Source organism: Artemia franciscana, chromosome 15, assembly GCF_032884065.1.
Source record: "Artemia franciscana chromosome 15, ASM3288406v1, whole genome shotgun sequence".
NCBI classification, from domain to species: domain Eukaryota; kingdom Metazoa; phylum Arthropoda; class Branchiopoda; order Anostraca; family Artemiidae; genus Artemia; species Artemia franciscana.
Window position 1 is genome coordinate 28505397 of NC_088877.1, and position 14357 is coordinate 28519753.

General features: G+C 31.7%; 1 protein-coding gene and 1 long non-coding RNA gene across 2 annotated transcripts in view; both read left to right on the forward strand.

Moving 5' to 3' along the window:
- Positions 1-14357, forward strand: part of LOC136036309 (uncharacterized) — a 487034-nt gene that overhangs the window by 63678 nt on the left and 408999 nt on the right. The window lies entirely within an intron of this gene.
- The window catches only part of LOC136036288 (cadherin-99C-like), a 33064-nt gene continuing 24860 nt past the window's right edge, over positions 6154-14357 (forward strand). Inside the window, exon 1 of the mRNA XM_065718434.1 lies at positions 6154-6396. The gene's annotated coding sequence lies outside the window, so the exon portion shown is untranslated. The remainder of the gene's footprint in view (positions 6397-14357) is intronic.

Consider the following 14357-nt stretch of genomic DNA (forward strand, 5'->3'; position numbering starts at 1 on the left):
ATATATATATATATATATATATATATATATATATATATATATATATATATATATATCTATATCTATAAAAATAAGTTGTCTGTCTGTCTGTCTGTGGATGGATCAGGTGACGTCACCTGAAAAAACTGGATCAGGTGACGTCAAAACTGAAAAAACTAAAAAAAGGCAAAAACTACAAAAAAAACTAAAAACTAATAAAAAAAATAAAAAAACTAAAAAAACTAAAAAAACTAAAAAAAGGCAAAAACTACAAAAAAAACTAAAAACTAATAAAAAAGCTAAAAAACTAAAAAAACTAAAAAAAGGCAAAAACTACAAAAAAAACTAAAAACTAATAAAAAAAATAAAAAAGCTAAAAAACTAAAAAAACTAAAAAAAGGTAAAAAACTAAAAAAACTAAAAACTAAAAATAAAAAAAATAAAAAAGCTAAAAAACTAAAAAAACTAAAAAACTAAAAAAAGGTAAAAAACTAAAAAAACTAAAAACTAAAAAAAACTAAAAAAAAGGAAAAAACTGAAAAATAAGCTAAAATAAAGGTAAAAACCAATAAAAAACTAAAAAAAAACTGAAAAAACTAAAAAAAGGCAAAAACTACAAAAAAACTAAAAACTAATAAAAAAAGTAAAAAAGCTAAAAAACTAAAAAAACTAAAAAAACTAAAAAAACTAAAAAAAGGTAAAAAACTAAAAAAAATAAAAAATAAAAAAAAACTAAAAAAAAGGAAAAAACTGAAAAATAAGCTAACATAAAGGTAAAAACCAATAAAAAACTAAAAAGAAAAAAAGGAAAAAACTAAAAAAAATTTTCATCTAAAAAACTAAAAAAAAACTAAAAAAGGTAAAAACTAAAAGAACTAAAAAAGAAAAAAATAAATGACGACACTCAAAGAGAAAGCGACCAGGACAAAAGGAATGTTCGATTAGCAATCAACAAAGCACCGGGACACGGGGAGTATAAATGACGACCAGGACATAAGTAAAAAAAAAAATTAACAAAACTAAAAAGAAGGTAAAAACTACAAAAAAACTAAAAAGAAAAAAAAACTAAAAACTAATAAAAAAACTAAAAAATCTAAAAATCTAAATAAACTAAAAAAGAAAAAAAAAGGAAAAAAATAAAGGAGAAAAACAAAACTAAAAAACGAATGTATATACAGACCGGTACACCGGGATACAAATGACGACCGGGACACAGGGAATATAAATGACGACCGGGACACAGGGACACAACTACAACGGGGACACCGGGGGAAACAGAGGGATATAAATGACGACCGGGACAAAAAAACTAAAAAGAAAAAAAAACTAAAAACTAATAAAAAAACTAAAAAATCTAAAAATCTAAATAAGCTAAAAAAGAAAAAAAAGGAAAAAAATAAAGGAGAAAAACAAAACTAAAAAACGAATGTATATACAGACCGGGATACAAATGACGACCGGGACACAGGGAATATAAATGACGACCGGGACACAGGGACACAACTACAACGGGGACACCGGGGGAAACAGGGGGATGTAAATGACGACCGGGACACCGGGACAGGGAATGGTCGATTAGCAATCACCATCAACAAAGCTCAAGGGCAATCATTAGAATCATGAGGTATAGATCTGAATACAGATTGTTTTCCCATGGACCATTATATGTTGCATGTTCAAGAGTCGGTAAACCTGACAATCTATTTATATGCAAAGACAATGAGACAGCAAAGAATGTTGTATATTCGCAAGTTTTACGTAGTTAAAACCATATATATATATATATATATATATATATATATATATATATATATATATATATATATATATATATATATATATATATATATATATATATATATCTATATTCACAGGTGGGACATAGGGACACAACTACAATGGCGCGAAACTATTATGGCGCGTAACGACTTACGCGCGCGGGGGGGCTTGGGGGGGGCGCGAAGCGCCCCCACCAACTAGGTGTTGGGGTGGCGCGAAGCGCCACCCCAACAGCTAGTATATATATATATATATATATATATATATATATATATATATATATATATATATATATATATATATATATATATATATATATATATATGTTTTTAACTACATAAAACTTGCGAATATACAAAATTCTTCGCTGTCCCATTGTCTGTTCATATAAATAGATTGTTAGGTTTCCCGACTCTTGAACATGCAACATATAATTGTCGTTTTTAGTTTTTTACCTTTTTTTAGTTTTTTTTTTAGTTATACCTCATGATTCTAATGACTCCCCTTGAGCTTTGTTGATGGTGATTGCTAATCGAACATTCCCTGTGTCCCCGTCGTCATTTATATATCCTCCTGTGCCCCCCGGCGTCCCCGTTGTAGTTGTGTCCCCGTGTCCCGGTCCTCATTTATATTCTCTGTGTCCCGGTCGTCATTTGTATCCCGGTGTCCCGGTCTGTATATACATTCGTTTTTTAATGGTATATGATGAAATAAATTTTTGTATTTTTCCCCTTTTTTTCTTTTTAGTTTTTTTTTTGGTTTTTACTTTTTTTTTTAGAAAAAAAGTCATGGTATTTCGGGGAAGAGGGGAGTACGAGACAAAGACTTCCCGTAAGTGCCAGGGCAGGGATGCTTAACATATGAGCAGAGTCATTTTGTATTTTGAATAGTTGCATTGACTTTTGATTTACAAATTCATGTGACAGTTTGAACGTCCAAACCTTAGTAATTCAGGTCGTGAATTATACGTAAAAGCTCAGAGGCTTCTTAAAACCGTATTATTCATTCCTTGATTTAAACCCTTCTGAACCTGTCTTAAATTATTGAATGGTTTTCATAGTAATGTATGTAAATTTTTTTTCGAATCTTTTTTAGGCTATAAGCGACGATCCAAAAAATTTTCCAACTTATATTATTCGACAAGGGCCTGTTGAGAAATTCACAATAGACCCATTAACAGGAACCATTAGGACCAAAGAAGGGCTTGATTTTGAGGAAAACGAACAGCATGTGTTGATCATTGGTACTAGAGAAAATGAAGCAATTTCAGATGCTGGGGCAACAACTAAAGTTCTAATTTATGTCCAGGTTTGTGTTCAGTTTGGCTTTTGTCCTTTTGTTTTATCTAGTGACATAAATCCAAGGCAAGTTAACATAAAGTAACCAAAATAGGATACATTGATATATTGACAGATATATTCAACAACAACTAATTCAGCAATATATTTAATTAATATATTTAATTAATAGTAAACAAATTACTTGGAGGGAGAAATAAAATGATAAGAAAAAATAAGCACTCACGTTGAAAAAAGCTGACAAACTCGAATAGTAGCCCACCACTGATTACCTGCAGAAAAACAAGTCAGAACAAAGAATTATGCTTGGAAATATCCATCCCATGGGAGTATTAGAAAATCATAAATAATAAATTTAAACGAATCTAAAAACTAAAAGTTTTACCATTTTTCTGAAGGTACCAAAAAAGCTATACTTTTTAGCTGATTAAGGCAGAAAAAGATGCAGTCAGAGGATTGAAGTCCAATCTGACAGACGGAGTGAATGGAATTAGAATACTGCCAAAAAATGAATATGATAAATAAAATGTTCAGAGAAACTAGTTCTTGCAGGAGCATCGTCGTATATTCTAAGAAAAAATAGCAGACAAAAATCTGAAACAAGATGTCAGATACATAAGAAGAATGTTGAAGAAAGAGGCAAACTGTCAAGAAAAAAGTAAATTAAGGAACTAGAAAACCACGGGAAATTTGCAAATTTTGCCGTCAATTCGAGCTCTTGCGATTTCGAAAAAAAAATTATCAAGAAAAAGGTTTAGTGATTTGAAATTTCTGCAGCTGTAAGAGTCATGTGGATACGATAAACCATTTATTGACATACGGACGAAAACTAGGGCAGACATTGGTAATAATTTTGATTTAATATTAACCTAGATAAAAACTAATTTAAATAATTTTAAGTTATATTCACCTAGATAAAACAAATATTTAGCCACACCCTGTAATCTTTGAATATTTTTTTTCTGGTAAAAATATATTACTGTGAAACGCAGTAAGTCCGTTTTTGTTCGGTTGAAGAAAATGAAAAGTTTAATGTACGTTCTTTATTTTGTAGAAAAACAGTATTCTTTTATTTGAATTATTTAAAATTAAAATAAAATAAGTTCCAAAAAAAAACAAAGAAAAGCAAGAGAGAACACTAGAACCTAGACACTAGACACTAAAATTAGCAGAAATAAATGAAATTTAAATGATTAATTAAGTCTAATTTAAATCAAACTGAAATTATCACAAATCAAAGTGAGGCTATACCCTCCTTGATATAAGTGGACTTAAAAGTTTCTAAAGGATAGCTTGTCGTTTGCGTTTTGATGAAAAAATTCAATCAGTAGAAGAATTTTATTAGAAGGAATTCTTACTATTTTTTCTCAGAGGTAGAAATAACATTAAAACGGAGCATTCCCTTTTTTTGCTGTTTCCGCTCTTGAAACTGGAAAAGCATTTCCTGGCTTTTGTGCTAAGACTGTATAAAGAATCTTATTTTGCGGAGACTCCAAATCAGTGTTTTGCAATGTGCTGCACAAAGTGTAGTTTGATTTTGTCTGATAATTAAAATAGATGATTTCAATTACAATGCCCTTGATATACTTATTTATCCTAGCTATTCTTTTTATTTAATTTTCCCTGCTTCCCGGTCGCTATTTATAGTTATTTGTGAATTGTTCATGTTGGCTGTTAGGTTCTTGGACATGACATTATAACATTGGACATTATAAATACATGTTGGCATTTATAATAATGGATAGGATTATAATGAAAGATAATGTTCTTCTAATTAGACACACATGGTATCAGACAAAATCGAAGGAAAAACTCATGGAATGAGCTTCATACTCGGATGAACCATTTTTGAGATAAAGCATTAATCTGGTAAGCTGAAAGCGAATCAGCCACATAATTTTTCTTGTTAATCCAAGAAATTAAGCACTTGATATTGTTTGTTTGTGGCCCTGATGAGAATTAACACCCATGTTATATGTTTTCAATTATTGGGGTTAATACTTTGTGCTATCAATGAGTTAAATAAAATTTTTAAGAAATGTGTATATTTGTAAAGGATGCTTTCCCTTATGATGCCTAGGTGGTTTTAGGAAAGAGAAAGTCTGTAAAGAATCAAATTAGAGAGGTAGATATTAAAGTTGCTATCATTAGAGAGCGGTCTTCACAATTATTAATTAGCTGATAATTGGGACACAAATCGAATAAAAATTAGAGTGGCTGATAAGCTATAATAGGAGATATAGAAAAAAACATGAAGAAAAGGAAATTGAAAGGACAGATATTGAAAGGGAAGATACCGCTACAAAGAATAATCCACAATTCATGTATGTTAATATTAAGAAACTTGGTGGCTGAAAACGTAAAGGATCAGAAATAGTCAAGGAAAAGAGAAAAATTCATGCTCATCACGAAGATAAAATTCTTCGTGTTGAGTTCGTGATCTTCCCAAGAGTTTGGGAAGATCCCTTCCTGACGTGGTGAAGTCTTCAGTACGAATCCCTAAGAAGGTGAAAATTGGTGACGTGGGTTTGAGATGGGAGGATAAAATGACATCAAACTTGAAGTATGGAGATAATTTTGGATTATTTGGGAATAATAGACAATCTTGTTGGTGATGGACATAGTAAATAAGCTTCAAAACTTGAACTCCAGAAGAGTGAATAGAATACAAAATATATTTGAATGGAGATGTTGGAAAGGCTGAGAGTGCTATAAAAGTAGGTGATGGAATGGCTGAACAAACAAATAAGTTTTTTTTCTTGGCCCGTTTTACAACCGACGAGTTTATACTAACAGCGGAAGCATTCTTAGATCCAAATGTAGAGCCTCAAAAATGTTTTCCGAACTTAAGCCTCTAGACGGATTTCTCAGTTATCCTACAAATTCTAAAGGCTTATATTACCTATATATTTTCCTATATATTTAATTTGTTGTTTAAAATTTAATTAACCAAGTTTAACGTCTAAAATATATCTGCAAAAATAATACATTTTGACTTTCCTTAAGGATTGAACCCTTCAGCGCTGTTAGAAGCTTATTCTGTGCAAGGTGCGTAGTAAATAATCAGACTGTTTAATTTAAACATATTTTATTTTAGGATCGCAATGATAATGCTCCTGTTTTTGTAAACATTCCACGCCCTATTCGCTTACCTTCAACTGTCCCCGTTGGACATGTTGTGTCAACTGTGGAGGCCAAAGATGCTGATTCATATGCCCCTGCCAACATTGTCAGATATGAGATATTAGGCTCTAGTAAGCAAGTATTCTCAATTGACGAAATAAGAGGAGTCATTCAGGTTGCAGAAGATTTAAACAAGAGACAAGAGAGAGAATATGTTGTATGTATAATTTTAAATCGCTTCTCTAATTTCCGTTCTGATAAATTTCTGAATAAGCTTGAACTTCAATCCATGAAATAAAACACCTCATATATATATATATATATATATACTAGCTGTTGGGGTGGCGCTTCGCGCCACCCCAACCCCTAGTTGGTGGGAGCGCTTCGCGCCCCCCCAAGCCCCCCCGCGCGCGTAAGTCGTTACGCGCCATATTAGTTACGCGCCATTGTAGCTGTGTCCCTATGTCCCACCTGTGAATATAGATATATATATATATATATATATCTATATATATAAAAATAAGTTGTCTGTGGATGGATGGATGGATGTGTCAGGTGACGTCACCTGAAAAAACTGGATCAGGTGACGTCAAAACTGAAAAAACTAAAAAAAGGCAAAAACTACAAAAAAAACTAAAAACTAATAAAAAAAATAAAAAAGCTAAAAAACTAAAAAAACTATAAAGGTAAAAACCAATAAAAAACTAAAAAAAAAACTGAAAAAACTAAAAAAAGGCAAAAACTACAAAAAAAACTAAAAACTAAAAACTAAAAACTAAAAAAAAAAGGAAAAAACTAATAAATGACGACACTCAAAGAGAAAAAAAAGGCATATGACGACCGGGACCCGGGACACAGGGAATATAAATGACGACCGGGACACAGGGACACAACTCCGGTACACCGGGATACAAATGACGACCGGGACACAGGGAATATAAATGACGACCGGGACACAGGGACACAACTACAACGGGGACACCGGGGGAAACAGGGGGATATAAATGACGACCGGGACAAAAAAACTAAAAAGAAAAAAAAACTAAAAACTAATAAAAAAACTAAAAAATCTAAAAATCTAAATAAGCTAAAAAAGAAAAAAAAAGGAAAAAAATAAAGGAGAAAAACAAAACTAAAAAATGAATGTATATACAGACCGGGACACCGGGATACAAATGACGACCGGGACCCGGGACACAGGGAATATAAATGACGACCGGGACACAGGGACACAACTACAACGGGGACACCGGGGGAAACAGGGGGATGTAAATGACGACCGGGACACCGGGACAGGGAATGGTCGATTAGCAATCACCATCAACAAAGCTCAAGGGCAATCATTAGAATCATGAGGTATAGATCTGAATACAGATTGTTTTCCCATGGACCATTATATGTTGCATGTTCAAGAGTCGGTAAACCTGACAATCTATTTATATGCAAAGACAATGGGACAGCAAAGAATGTTGTATATTCGCAAGTTTTACGTAGTTAAAACCATATATATATATCTATCTATATTCACAGGTGGGACATAGGGACACAACTACAATGGCGCGTAACTATTATGGCGCGTAACGACTTACGCGCGCGGGGGGGCTTGGGGGGGGCGCGAAGCGCCCCCACCAACTAGGTGTTGGGGTGGCGCGAAGCGCCACCCCAACAGCTAGTATATATATATATATGTTTTTAACTACGTAAAACTTGCGAATATACAACATTCTTTGCTGTCCCATTGTCTGTGCATATAAATAGATTGTTTACCGACTCTTGAAAATGCAACATATAATGGTCCATGGGAAAACAATCCGTATTCAGATCTATACCTCATGATTCTAATGATTGCCCTTGAGCTTTGTTGATGGTGATTGCTAATCTACCATTCCCTGTGTCGCCATCGTCATTTATATATCCCCTTGTGCCCCCCGGCATCCCCTTTGTAGTTTTGTCCCTGTGTCCCGGTCGTCATTTGTGTCCCGGTGTCCCAGTCTGTGATTTCTCTTTGAGTGTCCCGGGCGTCATTTATATTCCATGTATCCCGGTGTCTCGGTCGTCATTTATATCCCCCTGTGCCCCCCGGCGTCCCAGTTGTAGTTGGGTCCCTGTGTCCCGGTCGTCATTTATATTCCCTGTGTCCCGGTCGTCATTTGTATCCCGGTGTCCCGGTCTGTATATTTTAGTTTTTTTATTAGTTTTTATTTTTTTTTCTTTTTAGTTTTTTTGTAGTTTTTACCTTTTTTTAGTTTTTTTTAGTTTTTTTTACTTATATCCTGGTCGTCATTTATACTCCCTGTGTCCCGGTCGTCATTTGTGTCCCGGTGCTTTGTTGATTGCTAATCGAACATTCCTTTTGTCCCGGTCGCTTTCTCTTTGAGTGTCGTCATTCATATTCCCTATGTGCCGGTGTCCCGGTCGTCATTTGTGTCCCGATGTCCCGGTCTGTAATTTCGTCAGTTGAAAACTTATGATGAAATAAATTTTTAATTTTTTCCCTTTTTTTGTTTTTAGTTTTTTTTTATTGGTTTTTACCTTTTTTTAGGTTTTTTAGTTTTTTTTGTTTTTTTAGTTTTTTAGCTTTTTTTATTTTTTTTTATTAGTTTTTAATTAGTTTTTGTATTTTTATTCATATTTTTTTAGTTTTCTTTTTCTCTTTTATTTTTCAGTCTTTTCCTTTTTTAGTTTTTTTCTTTTTTAGTTTTTAGTTTTTTTTTAGTTTTTTACCTTTTTTTAGTTTTTTTAGTTTTTTAGATTTTTTAGTTTTTTTATTAGTTTTTAGTTTTTTTTGTAGTTTTTGCCTTTTTTTAGTTTTTCAGTTTTTTTTAGCCTTTAGTTTTTTACCTTTTTTTAGTTTTTTTTAGTTTTTTAGCTTTTTTAGTTTTTTTTTTCTTTTTAGTTTTTTTTGTAGTTTTTACCTTTTTTAGTTTTTTTTCTTATTTTGTATTAGTGTGAAATAATTCAGACGTCATATGCGGACAAACATGACGTCACCTGATCCACAGATCCACACACAGACAACTTATTTTTATATATATAGATATATATATATATATATATATATATATATATATATATATATATATATATATATATATATATATATATATATATATATATATATATATATATATATATATATATATATATATATATATATATATATATATATATATATATATATATATATATATATATATATATATAGATACATATATCTATATATATAAAAATAAGTTGTCTGTGTGTGGATCTGTGGATCTGTGGATCAGGTGACGTCACCTGAAAAAACTGGATCAGGTGACGTCAAAACTGAAAAAACTAAAAAAAGGCAAAAACTACAAAAAAAACTAAAAACTAATAAAAAAAATAAAAAAGCTAAAAAACTAAAAAAACTAAAAAAAGGCAAAAACTACAAAAAAAACTAAAAACTAATAAAAAAGCTAAAAAACTAAAAAAACTAAAAAAAAGGCAAAAACTACAAAAAAAACTAAAAACTAATAAAAAAAATAAAAAAGCTAAAAAACTAAAAAAACTAAAAAAAAGGTAAAAAACTAAAAAAAACTAAAAACTAAAAAAAAAACTAAAAAAAAGGAAAAAACTGAAAAATAAGCTAAAATAAAGGTAAAAACCAATAAAAAACTAAAAAAAAAACTGAAAAAACTAAAAAAAATTTTCATCTAAAAAACAAAAAAAAACTAAAAAAGGTAAAAACTAAAAGAACTAAAAAAGAAAAAAATAAATGACGACACTCAAAGAGAAAGCGACCAGGACAAAAGGAATGTTCGATTAGCAATCAACAAAGCACCGGGACACAGGGAGTATAAATGACGACCAGGACATAAGTAAAAAAAAAAACTAACAAAACTAAAAAGAAGGTAAAAACTACAAAAAAACTAAAAAGAAAAAAACTAAAAAAAGGCAAAAACTACAAAAAAAACTAAAAACTAATAAAAAAGCTAAAAAACTAAAAAAACTAAAAAAAGGCAAAAACTACAAAAAAAACTAAAAACTAATAAAAAAAATAAAAAAGCTAAAAAACTAAAAAAAACTAAAAAAAGGTAAAAAACTAAAAAAACTAAAAACTAAAAAAAAACTAAAAAAAAAGGAAAAAACTGAAAAATAAGCTAAAATAAAGGTAAAAACCAATAAAAAACTAAAAAAAAACTGAAAAAACTAAAAAAAGGCAAAAACTACAAATAAAACTAAAAACTAATAAAAAAAGTAAAAAAGCTAAAAAACTAAAAAAAATAAAAAAACTAAAAAAAGGTAAAAAACTAAAAAAAATAAAAAATAAAAAAAAATAAAAAAAAGGAAAAAACTGAAAAATAAGCTAAAATAAAGGTAAAAACCAATAAAAAACTAAAAAGAAAAAAAGGAAAAAACTAAAAAAAATTTTCATCTAAAAAACTAAAAAAAACTAAAAAAGGTAAAAACTAAAAGAACTAAAAAAGAAAAAAATAAATGACGACACTCAAAGAGAAAGCGACCAGGACAAAAGGAATGTTCGATTAGCAATCAACAAAGCACCGGGACACAGGGAGTATAAATGACGACCAGGACATAAGTAAAAAAAAAAAACTAACAAAACTAAAAAGAAGGTAAAAACTACAAAAAACTAAAAAGAAAAAAAAACTAAAAACTAATAAAAAAACTAAAAAATCTAAAAATCTAAATAAACTAAAAAAGAAAAAAAAAGGAAAAAAATAAAGGAGAAAAACAAAACTAAAAAACGAATGTATATACTGACCGGGACACCGGGATACAAATGACGACCGGGACACAGGGAATATAAATGACGACCGGGACACAGGGACACAACTACAACGGGGACACCGGGGGAAACAGGGGGATATAAATGACGACCGGGACACCGGGACAGGGAATGGTCGATTAGCAATCACCATCAACAAAGCTCAAGGGCAATCATTAGAATCATGAGGTATAGATCTGAATACAGATTGTTTTCCCATGGACCATTATATGTTGCATGTTCAAGAGTCGGTAAACCTGACAATCTATTTATATGCAAAGACAATGGGACAGCAAAGAATGTTGTATATTCGCAAGTTTTACGTAGTTAAAACCATATATATATATATATATATATATATATATATATATATATATATATATATATATATATATATATATATATATATATATATATATATATATATATATATATATATATATATATATATATATATATATATATATATATATATATATATATATATATATATATATATATATATATATATATATATATATATATATATATATATATATATATATATATATATATATATATATATATATATATCTATATTCACAGGTGGGACATAGGGACACAACTACAATGGCGCGTAACTATTATGGCGCGTAACGACTTACGCGCGCGGGGGGGCTTGGGGGGGGGGGGCGCGAAGCGCTCCCACCAACTAGGTGTTGGGGTGGCGCGAAGCGCCACCCCAACAGCTAGTATATATCTATATATATATAAAAATAAGTTGTCTGTCTGTGTGTCTTTCTGTCAGGTGACGCCATGTTTCGTGTCGACTGACGTCATGAAGTTAGTTGTCGTCATTTTTGCTATGACGGTGACGTCATTAACGGTATTTAAGACATTTGTTCACGGAAAACTGTTTAATTGTAAAATGACTGAAGAACCTACAATGGCAACAGCCGAGGAAGCTGCTCAAAGAGTTTATGCCAAAAAAATTGCTGCTGATAGAGAAAGTAAGAAAAGAAAGCGTTCCGAGGAATCACAAGAACAGCAAGAAAACAGGCTTGCAGCTGATAGAGAAAGTAAGAAAAGAAAGCGTGCCGGGGAATCACAAGAACAGCAAGAAAACAGGCTTGCGGCTAAAGAACGCAAAACCGCGCAGTTAGATGAAAATCCACTTGGACAGCGAGAGTCAAAACATATCAAAACTGAAAATGATAGCGATGATGATTGGGTTTGGGATTTTGACTTGGATAAGGTCATCAATGCCTACCAGATTTAAGTTAAAAAAACAAAGGTTCGTCGATATGTACTTCATAGTGACGCTGAAAAATAAAGAAGAAAAAGAAAACTGAAAAAAGAAAAAAGGTAAAAAACTAAAAAAAAACTAAAAAGAAAAAACACTCAAAGAGAAATTACAGACTGGGACACAAATGACGACCGAGACAGAGGGAATATAAGTGACGACCGGGAACCTCAAAGAGAAATTACAGACTGGGACACCCGGACACAAATCACGACCGGGACACAGGGAATATAAATGACGACCGGGACACAGGGACACAACTACAACGGGGACGCCGGGGGCACAGGCGGGATATATAAATGACGACCGGGACACAGGGATTGTTCCAATAGAAATTACAGACCGGGACACCCGGACACAAATGACGACCGGGACACCGGGACACAGGGAATATAAATGACGACCGGGACACTCAAAGAGAAATTACAAACTGGGACACCGGGACACAAATGACGACCGGGACACAGGGAATATAAATGACGACCGGGACACAGGGACACATCATTAGAATAATGAGGTATAGATCTGAATACGGATTGTTTTTCCCATGGACAATTATATGTTGCATGTTCAAGAGTCAGTAAACCTGACAATCTATTTATATGCACAGACAATGGGACAGCGAAGAATGTTGTATATTCCCATGTTTTACGTAGTTAAAAACATATATTTATATCTATCTCTATTCACAGGTGGGACACAGGAACACAACTACAATGGCGCGTAGCGACTTACGCGCGCGGGGGGGCTTGGGGGGGCGCGAAGCGCCCCACCAACTAGGTGTTGGGGTGGCGCGAAGCGCCATCCCAACAGCTAGTATATATATATATATATATATATATATATATATATATATATATATATATATATATATATATATATATATATATATATATATATATATATATATATATATATATATATATATATATATATATATATATATATATATATATATATATATATATATAAATAAGTTGTCTGTGTGTGTGTGTGTCTGTCGAGTGACGTCATGTTTGTGTGTCGACTGACGTCATGTTTTCGACTGACGAAATTACAGACCGGGACATCGGGACACAAATGACGACCGGGACACCGGCACATAGGGAATATAAATGACGACACTCAAAGAGAAAGCGACCGGGACACAAGTAATGTTCGATTAGCAATCACCATCAACAAAGCAATGAAAATCTAAAGAAGAAAAAGAGAACTTAGAGAGGGAAAAGGTTTTTGCCTATATTTCAGTAATTACGGAAATCTGAAAGCAGGGTGGCGTGCAGCGTAGGTCAAAACCACTCGATAAACACTCCAACCTGCCTGAAAGATATCAACTACATGGAAAACAAATTTTATAAAAAGAAAACTTTTTTGAAAGAATAACAAAATGATGATTCAAATAAAAACATACAAAAGTTATATACAGGCATCAAATTGTATCACCGTTTTATTAAAGGTACCAAGCGAGTGGCACTTCGAGCCGACTCGGGTAATTCATTCTAAATAATCTGGTATTCAGTCAGAGGGTTAAAATCTTATTTTACTGATGGATTAAGAGGATTTTGAATCTTACTTTAGTTACAGAGATGATATAAATTGGTGAGATAATAATTTTCGTCCAACAACGAATTGTTATGTGTAAAAGAATCTTTCGTTTTCTTTATGTATCAAATTTGACAGAAAATTTTAGCTAAATATCTTGGGGTCATTTTAAGTAAAAATTATTATTTTAAAGAGCATATTGTCTGCATCTTTTTTAATATAATATTTTGAGAATATTTTTTTTTCTGTACAAATTCGTATATTTCCTACTATATTTCGATGTGGGGATGTACGGTCCACTTGCCAATAAAAACCGTCTAGATTCCACAGAATAAAGCTATGGAATATATTTATTCATAAAATTATTTTTCTTAAAATCCTTGAAGCAGGTGAACTTATTAAATGTACTTAACTTCACGAGGTTTGAATCGTATTTGGTTTTGTTTTATTTTAAAATAATAAACCGTCAGATTCTTGTCATAGTTTGTTTAGTTACTCATCTTTTCACCGCGATTACCGTAAATCTAGTTACAACTTTGAACAGATCCTAATTGGGTTCCGTTCGAATATTAACACTTGTTTTTAAATTTGACGTGCAGGGACG